Here is an 18,388-nt window from a genome sequence, read left to right as displayed (position 1 = left end):
GCTCACCCTGGGCCCGCCTCTCTCTGGGTGTCTCACTAGTACAGGAGGCTAATTAATATAAACCCTTCCTACTGTGGCCGAGACGTGAATCACTGCTGTGTGTCCTGTCAACACGTGTTCCGTTCCATTGATCCAGTGAAGCACTGAATCAGTGACACGGTGAATCAGTGAATCAGGGAACCAGTGGCTCAGCCACTTTGCTGGATGATTACTGTTAGTTCCATCCCAGCGTGCTCCATGCTGTAACTGACCGAAGTGCTCGGGTCTGGTGATGTGCAGCGATCACTGACCACATGGGCCCTGGTAATCACCCCCCTGAAGGGCACTATGGGGCGGTCTCACTGTGGGTCTCACGTGTCCTGACGCGTCCTGACATGTTCATGTATGTCATGAAAAATAAAGGAAAAGTAAACAAGAGCCTCACAGCTGTTTGATGGGAGTGTCACGCGGAGGCCGTAATGCAAGTCTCGCGCCTTCTCTTTCTCTGCCATCGTCGTAAGTGACAAGCAACCCCGAGAACGCTCCTCAGCAGGGGCGTGTGCCCGGCCGGGAGACTGTCAGACAGGCCAGGCGCTGCAGCACGGAGCGGAGAGAGTAGGCGGAGGAAGTGCTGTCTGTGACCACACCGCAGACTCCTCGGTGGCACGTGGCGGTCTCCTGCTGAAGGTGTGAGGAGTGTGTGGAACAGGGGCAGAAAGGAGGTGCTGAGGGGAGCAGAGGAGCTTTATTCTCCAGCAGAAGGAGGCCTCTAAACCCTCTACACACACACTACACACACACACAGCTATACTCAAATGTTATAGATCATTTCATTTCGTAGACTCTGCTGGACCCCTTGGTACTGTCGTCTAGTCATCTCATTTCATTAGTGCTGTCTTTAAATGAATATCCAAATTAATTATGAACGCATTTTGTTGGCAATTTGGCATTACGTACCAGGTAAGATGTCATAAAACATTGTTTGAATATTTCACCTCCCTGACTGAGAGGCAGAGTGTCTCCAGCACATATCCATCGAGCCACATTCAGGAAGTTTATTCAGCATGATGAAGCACTTAGGGGCGTCCCGGCAGGGTGGGCACAATGGTGGGTAATAAGGGGGGCGTTGTGTGCGTGAGATGCTAAGGGATACATGGCACTGCTGATGCATAAATCACACTGGCAGGGTGACGGATTTGGAATGGCTAACAACAACAACAAAAGGAGGAGCTTTAGAATAACACACCCCCACCTGCCCCCACCCCCAAGTGCAAACCTCTCAGGGGGTTGCCTTCCATTTAACACTCAATCTAATTACTCAATTTCATCCATCAATGACAGTCAGAAGTAATTTGTCAATACCCATCTAAAAATATGCCAGTGTATGCGAATGGCGCCCAATGGAAAGCAGTGGGCAAAAAATCCTATAAAACAAAATGTATTATTATATCAAATTTACAGAATTTATTTTTATCATGTACACCCACTGCACGCCAACAGTACTATTACATGTTTCATATATATATAATATATATATGCTGAAACCCATTTTTAACAATGTCTTATTCTTACACGAACGCTCGTAAATGGAGGTGCTTTGCCAAACTAAAATTCAAATGTAGCTGTCACCACCCAATGTGGGAAACAAAGTGCACTATAGCTCTGTGAACGTGTTCAATTATGCCCAGCACGGGGCCGAACACGCCCGGCACCTCCCGGACTGCACCGTGGGCCGAGCACACGTCACGCACAGCCCTGCGAGGAGGACCAGCTGGCGTTGAACGCGCCGTCACTTAGAGCCTTAAAGGACGCATGGACAGAGGAGAGAAAGGAGTGTCACTGTTCCAGGTTCCCCGCGTTTCAGGGCCCAACCTCACGCGGCAGTCCGGGCGTCTCCCGCTGCTCATTATGATCCAGCCTTAAGTAGACTGTTCTGCATGTGTAATTTTGTTTCGTTTTCCTGCATCCAACTGCGAATCATTCTTGTGTTGCCTCTGCGCTAAGCACCTTCCAGTGATCAGTGCAGGATGCATTCAGGGATATACCGAGGCACAGTAAGAATGGCGTAATGATGATATCTGTGGGGATATCTCTGTTCTTTGTAAAAAGGGACAGCTTTTCCTGATTTATAATAAGTTGAGAAATGACACGGCGTGATTATCGCACGGTGTGATTAGGATCAGTGAGGGTTCAGAGAAGAGAGGCACTGCCATTTTCACAGTGACTCAAGCTCCCTCGACTCAGCTGTTAATGTTCCTCCCTGTTAATGGAATGCATTAAACGCCTCACCCGGATTTTACAGCCCTGTAGAACTACGGGAAGGAGGCCAGGTGGGAGGGGACAGAGAGAGAGAGAGAGAGGGAGAGAGAGAGAGAGAGGGAGGGAGCGAGAAGGAGAAGGAGAGAGAGAAGGAGAGGGAGAGAGAGGGATCACCACCTCTTAAGAGACTATAAACGCTTGCTAAGGTCGGCGACAGGAGCAGTTGCCGTAAATTGCACCGTTGCCCCCACAGCGAGAGGCCAGAGGCCTGCGGGGACGCAGCAGCCATTATGATGTCACGTCTGGACAATGCAAATTTTTTTCTGGACCAGCAGCAGAAGATGCCGTGGTGGTGGCAGACAGGAACAAGCAGAATTTAATGGTAGACTTGGTTTGCGTTAGACGTCTTCGTCTGGACAGCTCATACACGGTGTTATACTGTGGTCGAATCACATAGTTGTCTCTCGCTGATGGATGGATGGATGGATGGATTGGCAATAAATCAATTCTCACAATAATGTTACACTTTTACAACAATTCAGGATTACCATGTCTTTTTTAATGCTCATGCATGTTCCGCTGAGGGACTTTGTAATCTAGTATGGGCTTGAATTATGGAATGTAGGGAAATAGTACTAGAATTTAGAACCTGTGGATATTGCCTAAATATCTATGATTCATCCAGCACAATCAGTTAGTATCACACCTTAACAAATATGATTTATTCTCAGAAATATCTGCCATACATTGCAGAAAAGACACAAATATCCATAGATTCTGAGGAAGATATGTTTTCGGTTGTTGTGTTTATTGCACTGTGGATGCAGAGAATCAAAAACAAATAATGTGGAACTTTGTATTCAGTTTGCTAAAACAAAAATAAAGTGTCTCTGCTACTGACAAATTCTTGCTAAAATATTACTGGGCACATAGAGATGCTGTTTTTGGAGAAGCTCCCTTTAATGCATATGAACATAACGAAGGGTACCTTGTATTGGCCTGGTGCCACTTTTCTTTGAACACTGCCATGGATTGTTTATTTTAAAGGCTATTTCATCTTTCATCTGAGGTTTTAAATTGTATTTGCTGGGTACTTTTACTGGAAACTTCCATTTTTAAGGGACACAGTTATTTATCAGGGGAATAGTGATCGCTGGCAGGGATTGGCTTATTTTTCTGTGCAACGCATCACACAAATATCCCCTAGCAACCAGCTGCTGAGAGGGACACAGCTCACACGCACCCTCTTCCTCTCCTCCCTCTCTCTCTCTCTCTCTCTCTCTCTCTCTCCTCCCTCTCTCTTGCACTTCCTCTCTTTCCTCCCTCTTTCTCCCTCTCTCTTCTTCCATTTCCTTCCTTGTCTCTGTCTCCCTCTCTCTGTCTCTCTCTCTCTCTCTCTCCTTCCTCCCTCGCTCCCTCTCTCTGTCTCTCTTCTTCTTTCCTCAAGGGGCAGCCTGATTGTTTGACTTTTGGAGTCTGTCATGGTGGAAAGCCAGCAGATACATCGTCCCAGTTCAATTAGGCTGGGTCAGGCAGCGTCAACATCTCCTCATAAAGCACTCCATCCGTCCAGAGGTGCAGTGTTGGGGGCAAGGGGGTACTAATGAGGGGCCAGAGGGGATTCTGGGATTGACAGAGTGAGTGCGAGTCCTCCAGAGTCAAGGTGGGGTTTGGTGAAGATATTAAAAATGAGCAAAAGAGATCAGAGGATTTTGTGTGTGTGTCTGCGTGTCTGTCTATTTCTGTGTGTGTGTGGGTGTGTGTGTGTGTGTATGGGTGGGTGGGTGTGTGTGTAGTTGAAAGGGCTCATCTGGGTCTGAGTGAAATTATGACTGTAATATCCGCTGGCCTGAAATATGGCACAGACCATTTTTTTCCCACTGATTGCCAACAGTAAATCTCCTCTTGTTAAAAAGCAGATAAGACACTTAAAAAGTCATTTGAAACTGAAAGAAACTAAATGTTTCTTACATGAAGTGCATATGATGGACTAACCCAAGTGACTGTTAGTGCTAGCTCTGACTGTAGACTAGGGCTGTTGAGATTGGTCATTTTATCCAGCGAATGACGTCATCAGATACGCTAGTGCCCCTAGAAAAGAGGTTCTGGGTTTTTGAGCTGTAGAGGTTACTCACACCTCTGAGGTTAAACAGGAATTACTCTTACCAAAAACACGTCTGTATTAAATACTCAACTATTTTCTCTAATGACAGAGACAATGTGACATAATTTAGCAATGACCTTTAAATAAGGCAGTTCCTCCTGACCTCAGCTTCAGCTGACGGAGTCTTGCTACCATTAACCACTACTAACCACAGAGTGAGAGGGAGTCACTTCATTAAAACCAGCATCTTAACATCATGTGTGTCAGCAGAAACTCCATGAACTGTGGGTGAGCATTTTGCACAGATGCTCTGGCCTCTGTCCCTGCAGGGCAGACTAGTGCCCTGCTCCCAGAGCAAGGTCAGAGTCATCCAGTGTGACACATGGCTCTAGGGGGCTTCACACATCTGGTACCCCCTCTCCTCTGGTCCCGTGGACCCACTGTGACAGCACCAGCTGCGTCTGAAACCTCCAGGACTTCACCAGTCCCTGTGTCCTAAAAGAGGTCACCGACTAGGAGCATCGCACCTCCCTGACTCACCCACCCGGACACCCATGGCCACACACACGCCAGCATGGAGATCAGCACAAAGCCTATAACAGTAAGGTATCATCGATTGAATCTCACCATGACTCCATGGGCCAAGTCTCAGGGCTACAGATATTTTCTCAGAGATGAGTGAGAGATGGAAGTAGGATTTGGCACAGGGACAGGACCTCTTAAGAGCAGCAAAGCGCAGGGTGTGACGCTCTTTATGTCTGGGAGCGGCTCACATTAAGCTGTCATTTGTTAGCCGCTTGTGTCAAAACGTCCCAAGGTTTTACCACAATTATGAAAGGTGGCCACAGCTGGGAAAATATGGTGTTATGCATTTGTGACCTGAGCCTCTTCAGTAGATGACTTACCCCCAGAGGAACATTGAGGCTGATGAAGTAGATAAGTACCCACACGGATCCTCCCCAAGACCCTGCTAACTCCCTGATCCATTTCACTACCACACAAGCCACTTTAGCTGTCAGATGAACACAGGCGTAGCTTAAGCCCGTGAGTGACAGATTCAGTTTGGAGTCCGGTCCGGTTTCTTTCCATATGCACTCTTTAAAGAGTCATTGTCAAGTGCGTTAAATGGTGGCTATGGGGGAAGCAGATTCTCCATGGCAACGATCAGGTCACACGACGCGTCTGGTGATGGCTGACATCTCGGAACCGTCTCATGGCTTGTAAGGGCCTATATCATCACACAATGCGGATCATGGATGGGAACTGGGTACTGATAAGATAATGGAACCACTTGTGACAGGTTAAATTCCGCTGGTCCAGCGTCCTCCTTCTTCGGGCATCACGGGAGCAGAAACATAAGTGGTCAGGGTCCAGTTATGTGCGCCTCATTTCGGCGCATGAGTCAGGCCTTGCCACGAGGTTTTTGATTTCATTTTGTTGGGTGGGTTTGAGATCAAAGCTGAGAGACAAGTGACGTGACCCCCCCCCCCCCGCGTGCCCCCTGCACTTAATGCACGATGAAAAAACTTCTGAACCTCACGACGGAGCGTATGTCTTCCTGGCGTGGGCTTCTATGATGGATAGTTAGTAAAGCGTTGCCATTCCAGGCAAACACCCCCCTCCCCATTCCCCACTACACTAAAGTACATTTCCTCAACCCTTTTACTCCAAACATCCATTTTTAGTGGCTGACGTGGTTATTTATCAAGCTCCGGCTGAGGAGGGGCAGCGGTTCGGAGTCATTACATCACCCGCCATCTCACCGTGCTGTTTTCTTCTGCCCCAGAGTTTTCGCTCTCTCACTGCAGATCCCCACCCACGGCTACTGTAGCCGATGCAGCAAAACTAACCTTTGACCTTCACTACACTTGCGCAGCGCCACGGCAACAGAGTGGCGGTTAAACAGATAAATGCCCTTCTAAGAGACGACGTGCCCCAGGGAGGACGTCCACACGATTCTGGCTTTATTACCCCGGCCTTTCGGATAAACGCCCTCTTAAAACACTTTTGCTGAGGCCCACCACCACCCAGCGCTTGCGTGCTGATTCGGTGCCACCTCAAGCAGCCTGTACCATCTCGGCGGCCGTAACAGAGCGGCATGGCCGAACCGCTCGATGTTTAGCGAGACACGGCAAAGGCGGCTTTAACCTTTAACGACACGCCCTTGATGTTTCTTTGCTCTGGTTTCACTGGAGTTTTTTTTTTTAAAAGCCCTAAATGCTTGAGCATCGTCTCTCAATCGCGTTCCTGAATAACATGAATGATATCACTAACAAAGTTTCTAGGGTAGTTGGACAGATATAAATAAGGACATTAGGTCGCCGAATAATTTGCAGATAGCTTGCTGCAGGGGAAGAATAGAATGGTGTCACTCAGAGAGAACAAAAGGAAATTAATTAAATTTGTCACAGTGACAATTCAGTGACTTTGATTAGATGACTCCCTGGCAACAAAGCAGAGACTAATTTGAATTCTTTGAATGTAAACCCTGAGCACAGATAAACCTTGTCAACACTCTTAGCAAATATTATTTTTTGCCTTTGGCAAGGATCCTACTGAGATGGATATGAGGAACGGGGACAAGGAATATGTATTTAAACGTTTTTGTCTCGTATTGACCCCCCCCCAACACACACACACACACACATCATCAGTCACATTTATTATCTGACTCTCCGGAGTAATGTTAGAAGGACGCTTTCTTTTGCCTCCTTGGTTGAGTGACAGCTATTACGTTCAGATGCTTGTGACCTTTGCACAAAACAATAATAAGTGAATGGACTTCTCATTGCTAGGGAGTGCTGCTCTGGCTTGGTTGCACCTCTGTAGCACCGTGCTGATCTGTGCTCCTTGGCTGCTGGTTTCCTTCTGTAGCTGGACTGTGATATTTCCCTCCAGGGCTCTCCATATCCTGGCTTCACCTTCCTCTAAAACAATGCTTCACAATCATTTTAAATAATATCTCCCATGAGAAGCGGGCGCTATGACGACGCAGTATTTTCTGAAAGAAGGAGATATAAAATAAAAGCACCAATAGTAAAGTGCAGAAACGGAGTGGTGTCCCTGGGTGCAGAAGGTCTCCTCGATGCATCACGGAGCGGCGCCCGGGCCAAAACGCACTGATTGCAGCCTCTCCCGCCTCGTCCATGCCCTCTAAAGACACTTCATAAAGCACAGCGCATTGTAAATCTGTGCAGTATAACCTTAGACAGCTCGGGAGAGTTCGGATCCGGGCGATTGGGGTTTAGATAGGCTCGCCTCGCAACGAAGCAATGGGAAAACGCTACCAAAGATGCACCTGTGCACACAAACCAGGGCTACCCCAGCCGCAGAAACAGCGTGACGGAGACGGATGTTCGCAGCTTGCCGTGAAGTTATTTTCGCATTGTTGCACAGGCAGCAGGAACAGAGTGCGGCCCGGCCAAGCATCCCGGCTCCGCTGCATCACTCCCGCGATGATAGGGACAATGCCTTCCCGTCCGGCCCATATCATGATGGACGACCAGCAGTGACCGGAGGGTGTTGCGGGAAGGCGTGAGTGGTCCAGGAGACCCATGGTGCAGCCGGCTAATGGCGTGTGTGGCACGTGGGAGTGCATGTGGCAGCGGCACGCTTACAGGGGGCTTATGGGTGAGTGCGCACTTACTGTGCGCGGTACAGGCTGCACCTCAGAGCATATCTCGCTCTGAAGGTGAGGCGTATCATTCCAACTGGAATGACGTGTACACACACACACCTGCTGCGACCCCTTTCACAAACAGGTAAATAGATCTCAAATGCACACATATACACACACAATTCATCCGTGTCACCGTAGAATTTTTGTTCCGTTCCGTTTGGTCCCGAACCTCTCCCTGTTTGTCCTCTCTCTCTCTCTCTCTCTCTCTCTCTCTCTCTCTCTCTCTGTCTCTTTCTCCGTGTCTCTCCTCATTTTCTCTCGCTCCCTCGCTCCCTCCCTCTTTCAGACACACACATACATACAAATGTCCACACAGTCACCTCCACGTTCAGTCGCAGTCCCTCCTGTTTCGAGTTCAGACATGCGCTGCACGTCGGTGAAGGACTCTGGGTCGGCTTCGGGGATTGTGCTGGAGGATGCCCCGTATCTCCACACCAGGTTATCCCATTTCAATGCTCACGGTCAGCTCCCCAGTGCCCCGGCCGGGGCCATGCAGTTGTAAACAAACGCTTCACTAGCGGCGCAGCCTGTGTGCAATCACAGATTCTAGCTGGGAACGTCACCCCTAGTTTAGCCACACAGGAGCCTACAGGAATCGTATGCATAACGTAGTAGAATGAGGTTGGTTATATGGGCAAGGTGGTCAGGGCTTTAATCAGACCTAAAGAACAGATTTGAAAGTGTATATGTTTGAAAAAGCAGAATTGCATGAGATATGAATGAACTCAGTAATTAAATAGAGTTTATGATCACCAAAGCACACGCATACAGGTGTGATCAAAAGAACCCTATAGACGCTGAAGAGACAAAGGTGTGATGTGTATTCGCAGACAATACTAGAGGCTACAAAAGCCCAGCCCTTCAGCTCCTGCTTTCTTTGAAGACAGGAAATGTGCAGCTTTGCTGATACCTGACTGCAATCTCAAATATGTATGTGATCATGTGCTTTGCTGTTTATTTGAATGGGAGCAAAGGAGCAGCGAATGGACACGCCACTGGTACCTGCTGCAGCAGCCAGAAGCCCAGATGATCCAAGGCTCCTGGATTCCACAGCAAAACAAACAGAAAAGAAACAGACACATTTGACCAATACAAATACACATTTTTTCTTTATTTATAGCCTCACCAAACGATAAAGGTAAATAAAATAGGTATTAATAGGTTTAATAATGCTGCCAGTGTTGATGGAAAATATTTGAATGATGCTACTGACCAGCCGGTGAGCTGTTGTAATAAGGCAGGATCTCTCGAGAGATAACGATTGATTTTATTTAAAATCAACATAACCACCATGCACTGAGGACAAATGTGGTCTTCAGCATCAACTGCAGACACCTAAATTGCAGCTTTTCTATCAGGGTGGAAAAATAGCAGCTCTGTGCCAGTGATGAGGTCGATTTGAATATAACTCTAGGTCTGAATTCAATAAAAGTGACCCAGAATTGTTTCAGCACTTTTCCAATAAAGTAGAATGTGATTGTGTGCACATCAGACTGAGGAGTTGCCTACAGACGTCAGTCAGGAGAGAGCTATTCCTCACCATCCCATCTGAGTTCGTGCCTCCTTATCACAGTGTTCCAATAAAGCTGAAATGAACAGCTGATTAATATTGGTAGACAAGTACAATGATTGAAATGCAACAGGGTGCAATTGTCACAGAGTTCATTTGAAATTACTCATCACTTCTAGTCAGTGCATCAGCATATTGGTAATATGCAAAGGGAACTTGGGAGGAGAATGTAAATTGTGAACTGGGTCACAAAACTGATAAGACTAACATAGCTGCCACAAGTGAAAGACATGTTAGGAATGATAACCTGAACTGTTCTGAAAACAGCTCACATTTAACCACAAAACCCGGAAGCCCAGCACTGACAGACGTGGCACTGAGGATATTGGTAGCGTTTTCTCCTGCTAAGTTTGAATGTGCTCTTGAAGTCCAAACGGAGTGCGGGTTGTAACATGGGAAGCGTGAGCTTACAGGACTGGACTCTCAATCCACCTTTTTGGAATTACAATAAGTGGAAGTGTCCCAACCTCAGTATTTCATATGTTGCCTGTGACTTGTGATCAGCACTCCTGATCACTTAGGTCACGTTCCCTGACTATACCTGGGTCAATCTGCCGTTATCATAGGCTTGGAAGCCGCTCAGCCTCGTAATGCAACTGCACACTAAGTAGAGGTTAGAGGAGGAGTCCTTCTGTCTCTCAAACAGTGGTTTCTGAGAGGTGAAGTCAGCTGGAATGACCATTCCCCAATGCTAAAAACAAGTCCTCATCCTGATGATGTAGCCAGGAGCCCTGGCTGACCTTGATTTCAGGGTGGAAATGATGCTTAGCTCCACCCCTCTCTGTATATTGGCAGCGGTGCTAGCCAATCTGTGGCCAGCTATACCCCTCTCTGTATATTGGCTGTGATGCTGGCCAGTGCATGGCCAGCTCCAACCCTTCTCTGTATATTGGCAGTGGTGCTGGCCAATCTGGAGCCAGCTCCAACCCTTCTCTGTATATTGGCAGTGGTGCTGGCCAATCCAGATCCAGCGCCACCCCTCTCTGTAGTATATTGGCAGTGGTGCTGGCCAGTCTGGATCCAGCTCCACCCCTCTCTGTTTATTGGCAGCAGTGCTGGCATATCCTGGGCGTTCCTGGCTCCATGTGCGTTCTGATGCACGACCCCGTGTCAGGGGTAGCTCGACATGGTGGTCACTGGCTTCATGTGTTCTCTAAGAAAGCACATGTTCACCAGTGCTCTGCCAGATTGCTTGGTTTTGCCATACAATAGAGGAAATTCTGACAGAGCTGGTGGGAATTGGCATCGTGGGAAAAATCCGGCTCTTTGCCATCCTTTCCAACATGGATCATCTTTGCTCCAGAGCAATATTCTCCCTCCCTCCACACCCAAATCCATATGCATTTAAATACATTTTTTAAAATAAATTGAATTAATTACAAAAAAGAAATTGGTAGCTAAATGTGAATTCATAAACCGTAACTGAATAAAGTGTAGATAACTCTGAGTAAGCAATGCTACTTTTATAGTGATAACAACCTGTAAAAAGGTGTTACTCACCTCTTGGGGAAACTTCCACATGCAGATGGTGCACCTTTGTTATTTCCCTGAATTTTGGGGCTGAATGAGTGAGACTATTAGAACAGAGCAAGCATATATGTTAATTCCACATGATGGTTTCTATTTCAGTGACCTGATTGTGAGCATGGCACAAATGTTGTTTGCTATTCCCATGACCAGTGCAGACACACTCATTTGGCGCCAAGTGGTTCAATTACAGAAAGAGGTTGGGCTAGATTGAATACGTGATCAGCGGGTGCGGTTCAGCGTGCCGCCGCAGTAGCCAATCAAATTAACGTAGCTCATTCCCTTTAAAAGCTAAGCGTGAGCCAGCGACACAGTGCATCGACAGTTTTGACATGGCAGCAAACACCGGCACGACAGCGCAAACCAAAATTCACAGCTGGTAAGCCAGACATACTTGTCAGGGAAGCACAGATTCCCCACGCCATCCTAGGAAGAGGAGACTCAAACTGATAAATGAACCATCCAGTGTAATACAGAATACTGCTATTATTATTATCATTATAATTTTTTTTCACTGTGATGAGAGCAAAACTAATATTTCCATAATTGTGATATGACTAAATTTGATCTTTTTCACAATGAAATTGTTTGTTCTTACAAAAAATAATTAACTAATTTGAATTTAGTTAGTAATTTGAAGATATATATTTTTAGCAGGGTGATGTTCTTGGTCAATTGGGCACGCCTTTATACTTGCATTTGCGCTAAGAGCAGGTCACACAGACGACAACCAAAGGTTCAAAGATACCGTGGCACTGGTGCAATTTAAACGCCTCATTCTCGCAGTCACATTTATAAATGTCCACCAAATTAACAAATTGAGATGAATGAGCTTGCGTCCTACGAAATTAGCAAAATGTAGCATTAGGCAACTTTCTTGCCCGAGGGCATTGATGAAATTAAAGCCCTATATGTTTAATATATGTTTAATTCTCCTCACGAGTCACTGCTGTTAACCAGTGGCCATGGGCCTCTAGAACTGTCCTGCTAGAAGCAAAACCTCCTTCAAAAGACTGTATTAATGACTAATAATGAAAATTATACATATTATTATGTAGCTTCCCCCAGCGTGATTATCATGGATTCATATTTTTATCATGTTTTTAGGTCCAGTTATAGTTGTTCCACTGCAGTGTCGTGGTCTATCAGGGTCGTATACACTGTGTGTCAGCAACAGGAAAGCTCTCCAGCCTGGTTTGGGAAGCAGATAAACCACAGTTTGGAGCCGCTGACTGCGCTAGCCATGCCTGCTTCACCAAAATGCATCAAAAAATCTAAAGTCTCTTGGTGAAATAAAGTCCTGTCTGCAGGCTCTGTGATAGATGACGATTCTATCATGGGGAAAAAGGACATTTAGCTTTTCTCTTGGTCAAAAAAGGGAGGTTTTTTTTGGGCAAAGTGATTCTATTTTGAATGACCTACAGTGAGATGATATGTGTCCTTGGGGGACATTGTCTGTATGTTCTCCTCAAATATATTCTAGTAGAGGGGTTGTCACTTCAGCCGTAAGTCAAATGGCTGCGCTGAATACAACTGCAGCTTTGTAAATGTGTTTGGTTTCCACACACACACACACACACACACACACACACACACACACACCTGCAGAAGACACTGTTTAGCTTTCTTTGGTCAAAACTACTATAGTACCTAGGTTCAAGGTTAGAGTGAATGTTGATGACTCGTGTATAATAAAACAAAATGGAGGGCAGAGCCATCCAGACCCCCAGGTTACCATTATCCTTCTCCCCTTATAGATGGACTGTGTGGCCATCCTCCTCCTCCTCCTCCTCCTCCTCCTCCTCCTCCTCCTCATCCTCCTCCTCCTCCTCCTCCTCCTCCTCCTCATCCTCCTCCTCCTCCTCCTCATCCTCCTCATCCTCCTCATCCTCCTCCTCATCCTCCTCCTCCTCATCCTCCTCCTCCTCCTCCTCCTCCTCCTCATCCTCCTCCTCATCCTCCTCCTCCTCATCCTCCTCCTCCTCCTCCTCCTCCTCCTCCTCCGAGGAACCACTGCGTCACCTTTATGTGAAAATGTATGAAGGAGAGAGAGAGAACGTGGCAGATTACCACTGTTAACAAAGCCCTAACCCCAGATATAGTGTACTCAAATAGAACTGTTGAAGAACAAAGGAACTTCAAACAGACCCAGAAGTTTAATAACCATCACAGCACAGTGATTGGCCTGTGAACATGAAATAAAATTGTTCATAATTTTTATTCATCGTTTCATTTGATTAAGTCATATCTAACTTACTGCTCTTTCCGTTAGAGATTTAGCATATTTTGCAGTTAATTGTTAATCCACTTTATGAATATGAAAAAGTCATAAAACCCGATTGTGAGATTTGATTTAACCATTTCCATTCATTGAATCGTACTAAGTCAGAGTGTGTTGTTTGGATGTTACAAGGGTAATATGTTTTATCATTGTATATCCACAGAACTCTTACTGACATCTTACTGGCATTCATCTTCACGAACCAGTGGGTCCAAAAATACCCCACCCTGCACATGCACCCTGAGTCTCTAAAAAGACCACCCCCCCCACACACCCAACAGTTTCAAAAAGTCCACGCCCCCACGCACCCAGTTGCTTCAAAAAGACCACACCCCCCACACACCCCGTGGCTCTAAAAAGACCACGCCCCCTCGCATAGGCACCCAGCAGTTCTAAAAAGACCACGCCCCCCACACACCCAGTGGCTCTGAAAAGACCACGCCCTGCACCCACCCGCCCCCATCACACACACGCAACACCACGCCAGTCCCCATGACAGAGCAGCGCTGTCAACCTAATGAAAACAGCAGGGCAGCGAGGGTCAGCCGTATCGCGCCGAGGAGAATGGAGAGGCTCCTGATGAGAGTGCCGATAATGCAGAGTGCTGGGGCGCGGAGGATGGGGGGAGCACTTAATATTCCGATGGATAATAAACGTGTAATTGCGCCGGAAGCCGGCGGGGAGGGGTGTCAAATGGAGGAGCCGGAAGTAGGCGTGAAAGGAGGAACGTGTTATTGAGGAATGCAGATGAATCATGTTTGAAAGGAAGAATAAGAGTGCAGGTTGGTGAAGAAGGAAGGGAATTCAGAACCGCTCATGTACGCTATCGTGGAGCTTTAATTATAGTAAACAGATCCTTTAGTGAGGATTTGCACACATTTTTTCTTGTACTGGACCTCTGGCACTGTTCACCTCTGCACATTGGATTTGAGATGAAACCATGAATACAAAGGAGTGCAGAGAGCTTTAAATCGAGGTTAATCACCATAATTAAATAAAGTTGCTGTGTTTAGTACTTGGTTGTAAAATCTTTACACACTGACACACTGACAGCAGGACCTTTTGAGTTCCTGCTTGTTTCAGGTCGTTTGGACTTCAGTCAGTAGGTGAATCGCAGTCTCAGTGGGGTTCAGATCAGATGATTGACTTGGCCACTGAACACATTTCACTTTTTGGCCCTAAAAGTGCCCTGTAGTTGGTTTTGCAGTATATTTAAGGTGTAAGTGACCGGCTGCAAGGTGAAACTGCTTGCAGTCAGCGCGGCAGCGTTAGGTTGGGTCTGAGCAGTTGAGATGGCACCGTGCGCATCGCAATTCACGATGCCATCGTCTGTCACATCATCAGTACAGACGCTCCTGCTGGCAGTGAGCCAGCATTACTGCAAGACATAAACGCCTCATGCACATCAGGAGCAGGTTTCACGAGCAGCTCTGGCTTTGCATACGTGGTCTGTTTGGTCCAATGGTTTGTGCTCATGCTTCAACATACATTTACCTTCAAAAAACAAACAACAGAGAAAAATGCTTGTTGCTATGCATGCACATGTATACACATATATACATATATAGCAGCATTAAAGTAAAGGAAGCTTTTAATGAGGAAGTTAACTATGCAGAATAAGCCAAAGATCTTGTATGGATATTAAAGCAGGACCTCCCCTGTCTTCAAAACTATGGCTATACTACATCTGTTCAACAGCTGATGCTTTTCAAATTATAATTTGACAGTAGTTTTTAGTCATTCAATACTGTTGTTTTCTCATTTCCTGTTTCCATTGTTGACACTGATTCTGACATGGCCTGCTTGTTTGACACTTCAGTCCTTATTGTGGGAAGAAGAAATTCCAGATGCAAATGCAAAATCTAGAATCAAATCTAGACTTTTTTCTAGCACCATTGTTCATGAACTGGCATTTGTTCCAGGACCCAAAGCCATGAAGTATACGAGCAGCCAGCTGTGCAGTTTCCTTTGGTCCCCTCAGATAAGAGGACTATAAATAAAAGTCACCATAGTTCCTACACAGTAACGTCACACTGTTCCCTTAATTGAAGCTGGCATTCAGAATTTTAAGCTCAGTTGTGTTTTCCTTTCTTTTCAAATCCACGCTGGACTACAAAGACAAAACAAGAATTGTGTCACTGTCCAAACGCTTCTAGGCTGATCTGAAGGTTATGGGCCTGAATACACAAAGTGTTTTCATCCTTAATTACCCCAAAGAGCTTTGCTCATATCATGCTAAGCTTAACGGTCTAAAAACACATAGTGGTTTAAGTCAGAGGTTTTGTAAAAATCAGCAACTTGTAATCCTTTTTGTCCAAGCAGGCTTAAATCTGCTTAGTTCTATTTAGTTCTAAACTCTTCAAAAGTCTAAGCACAAAATCAGTGTGAGTCTGGCATCTGTATGGCCGGCTGAAACGAGGCGGAGGTTTCTGGAAGGACACAGCATCTGAGGCGAGAATGGCAATTTACAGCTGTCAAATCCAACAAAGATTTGACTCTTTCTGCCCCCACCAAATCAGTGAGTACACCAGGCCAGAGTGACCTTTCAGAATGGTCTCAAAACAGCACAAGGCGACTCGATAATGAATTGAGAGCCCAACATCCTGGAGAGGGCGCAGAAGAAAGAATGTGGGTCCTGATGTCCTATATCACTTCCAGTGGACGTATCGCTGAAGGCTGAGGAAAAGGTGAACGAGAATGTCCGTTTCTTCCAGCGGGGACGAGGCATTCATCAAAGTTTGTCATTGGCTTTGAGGTTACCGTCCTTCCAGTGGAATAGGTTGGCAGGTGGAGGAGGGTGAGCTTGTCATTTCTGCTCTGTTTATGAAGCATCTATCATGGATGTGACATGGCGTGTCATCATCCCGGGGTAAACATCGCAACATGATCTAGGTCTGGGAGTGGAGTGGCTTTGTCGCCTCCCTCGAGTTAACTGAGCAGAAAGTTTCACCAAGGCCCGGCGTCTCCTTGGCGGCCAGCATTACTATGGCTGTTTTAAAACTGTAGTAGCAGAGTGATTGCGACATCAGGGGCTTTAGCCTGCTCCACCCTCTCCGTTGTCCAAATAGTACAGGAACAGCTGACCAGAGATCAGCTGCGAGTGCTGTCTGAGATCTTCTTCACCGCAGGTGCTGTCCCCAGGACAGCAAGGCCGGATAGTGGGCGTGGCCACTGCTAGGACCTTTCAGTGATGGCTGCACGGAGCTTAAACACCTTCTTCACTCCCATCGCTGTTTCACGCTGACAACCCTCTGTGTGCATACGTGTGAGTTTCATCAGCTAAAGAGAAGTAATACACAGTTCATCGTGTTCCTCTGAACACCCAGTTATGGCAGCCTCCCTTTGGGAGTCAGTTGTCTTTGACTTACATAATTGGACTGACTACATTTAGTATAATTTCTATTAAATTTATAGAAACACTTTTAACTGTGTAATACAGTATTGAGTATACAATATTTGTGCAAATTCCATATCCTCTTATTTGTCAACATAGCTTAATCACATGCAAAGAGTGAAGACATTTTTGAAGCAAAATTATCTGTTAAATTAATTTCCTCACATTACCCATACCTCTCACATGCAGCCTTATCTGAAGCTCTGTCAGTGCTCACACCCCACCTCTTAGACATGCCTGTTCTGCTTTGAAATAACGGCTAGCCATCTCTCCCCACACTGGTCTGGGCTGCTCCTGCTGTAATCCGTCTTGTTGACATGCGTGGTAGTGCGCGTGGTTGAGTTTAAGGTCTCCGGGGGGAAAATGATCATCTCACACGAAAACACTGACAGCCTTTAAACATGAGGAGACCAGTGGCCATCTTTATTATTCTCATCATTTAGATATTTACTCTTTAGTCTGCTGGTCATAACAACTGAGGCAGTGCCGCGTGGTGCGGATATTAATCTTTATTGTGAATGAGTGGAATGGTTGTGGGCTCTGGTATGTGGGTTTTACAGGAGGCGTTTGAGGAGGTGCCTTGGTTTGAAGCTTGAGCTGAACTGATTAAAGCTGCTTACACAACACACGGCTTTCTCCGTGTAGAAATGCTGTAAGCAAGCTGGATATAAATACGGTCCCTGCGCAGGCCAGCCGCACAAAACATACTCTGCCCTTCCTCACCATCATGGCCAAAGGGGACATGCTAGATGATAACGGCATCCGTGTGCCTTTCACTTCCAGTCGTGCGTTTGAGAATCGAGAGCCTGAGCGTGCTGCGGATCGCCTCGGTAGTGTCCTCGCATGTGCCTCTGGGCTGGAGGCAAGGCAGCCCCTCCGCACTGGTGGGCCGTGTGGCGGGAAGCGTGTTGCACCGCGTGTGACAGCTCGGCTCCATAAAGGAAACCCCATCCGCTGTAGCGCCTCTCAGGGCGCAAGGAGAATCGTAAAGTCCACAGATGTCAGCACTGACACTGCCAAAACTGGAGGCTTCTGTGCCATCGTGTTTACATTTCGGAGCTGAGTTACACGTTTGACAGCAAGTCAGACATGAGTTGCGGAAGTGTCACTCACCTGAACGTCATTCCACAGGCCTGGACTTTAAGCCAAAAGCCAAGACTGTCCAATAGGAGCAGAGATAAGGGACATTTCCTGTTGGACAGTCTCTACTTTTGACAAGTCATCAGGATGACTGAGGCATGTGAAATCCAGCCCTGTCAGACGTACCATACTTCTATACTTCTCAATAAAAAGGCGGAATGGGTGGGGTGTGTGTGTGTGTGTGTGTGTGTGTGTGTGTGTCTGTGTGGTGGGGGGTGGTGTTGAAAATGCAATGCGGTATCTTTCAGCAGGGTCGGACATCTTGTTAGCTACATATTGTCAAGCACTGTTACGCACAGCAGCCCAGGACTGGCGAAGACTACGACACACGATGCCTTCAAGCTGCCAGGCATTTGTGTGTTTATTCTTGTATAAAGAATGCTCCAGTCTCCTGAACAACCTATTCTAATGTGATTCCAGTCCAGCCTGCATGGGGTGGGGTAGGGTGGGGTGGT

Source organism: Electrophorus electricus, chromosome 26 (assembly GCF_041902795.1).
Source record: "Electrophorus electricus isolate QZ-2024a chromosome 26, ASM4190279v1, whole genome shotgun sequence".
NCBI classification, from domain to species: Eukaryota; Metazoa; Chordata; class Actinopteri; order Gymnotiformes; family Gymnotidae; genus Electrophorus; species Electrophorus electricus.
This window is presented reverse-complemented; position numbering follows the sequence as displayed.